This window comes from Propithecus coquereli, unplaced genomic scaffold (genome assembly GCF_000956105.1).
Source record: "Propithecus coquereli isolate 6110/MARCELLA unplaced genomic scaffold, Pcoq_1.0 Scaffold7, whole genome shotgun sequence".
Lineage (NCBI taxonomy): Eukaryota > Metazoa > Chordata > Mammalia > Primates > Indriidae > Propithecus > Propithecus coquereli.
This window is the reverse complement of record NW_012153062.1, coordinates 18136734-18138122: the sequence shown is the minus strand read 5'-3', so window position 1 is coordinate 18138122 and position 1389 is coordinate 18136734.

The window sequence follows — 1389 nt, the reverse complement described above, 5'->3', positions numbered from 1 at the left end:
GAAGGCCTGAGCCCTCTTTTAAAAGCTTTCCAACTTATTAATCAGAATCATCCAGGATAATCTTCCTTTTGATTAATTTAAAGTCAACTGATTAGAGACTTTAAGTACTTCTGCAAAATCTCTTCACTGTAGCATCTAGATTAGCATTTGAATAACTGCAAGGTGTGGATGGGCTTCAAAATGGCCACTGCCACCTTTCCATCCTCCAACTCTGAGGAGAATAACATCCTGGAATCATCCTAGAAGCATCCTACAAAGGGGACTCTAGGGACTATAGATCAGTATTGCCACATTTACACATCAAAACACTATCACAGTAACTAATTATTTTTGGCCTTACGAGCTTCAGAATAACCAGCATTTTTAAGTAAAACTTAAAAATATATATTTGGTAGAACTGGAACCACCTTTTATGTCAATCTCTTCATTTACCTAGATATCTTAACTTTCTTTTTGAAAGACGGTAACAAAAGCACTTAAGACATACAAATGAAAATAATACTGAGGTTAGCACAATTTCAAAAAAAAATTTATACAGAATAATGTTTAAATTGTTACATAAAGATATTTTGAAGGGAATAGTTTAAATAATGAAATATTTAAAAATGATCTTGTTCAATGCATTTTCTAAAGGGGTTTGAATGGTAGAGTACACACATTTTCATGAAATACAATCAGTCTGGCCCACTCCATAGGTCAAATTGAAGGAACACATGAAGCCATGATATTAGCCTGCCTAACATGGCAAGTCACTCCATATAAAAATCATGGTTTGGTTGAACATGGTTTGGTTGAGTGAGTTGTGCCAGCCAGCCAGAGACAAAGAACTTTTTCCTAATATGACAGATCCATAATCTACTTATTTATGCATACTTTTATTTCTATATTTAATATGATCCAATGTTGTGCAAAGTGTTATTAATGTGTGTGTGAAAGGCAAAAAGGAAAGAAATGATGGAAGAAGATGAAGGAGACAGCAGAGAGAAAGAAAGATTATAAGAGGAAAAGAAGAAAGGACAGTAGAGGACAAAGAAGGAAAGATAAGGTGGAAAAGAGGAACATTTAAATCATAAATTCTTTCACTCTTCATTAATGATCCACTGTCACAAATGCTACAGCTACTAAGATCTTCCCAGAATAAGGAAAAATTTTAGTTAAAGTACCAGCCTCTGCAGAAAGTAAAGAGTTTCAAATGTCTCTGCAGAAAGTTGCCAAGTTTTTTCATTGTTTTGAAAAGAAATATTAGATAGTTGATGTTAGATTATCTCTGCAGACATTTTGATGAGACAGTTTTGAGGCATACGTGATATCCAAGTTAAAGAAATCACTCACTGGGGTCTTTTTCATAAATTCTTTGCCTAGGCCAATGTCTAGAAGAGTATTTCCAAC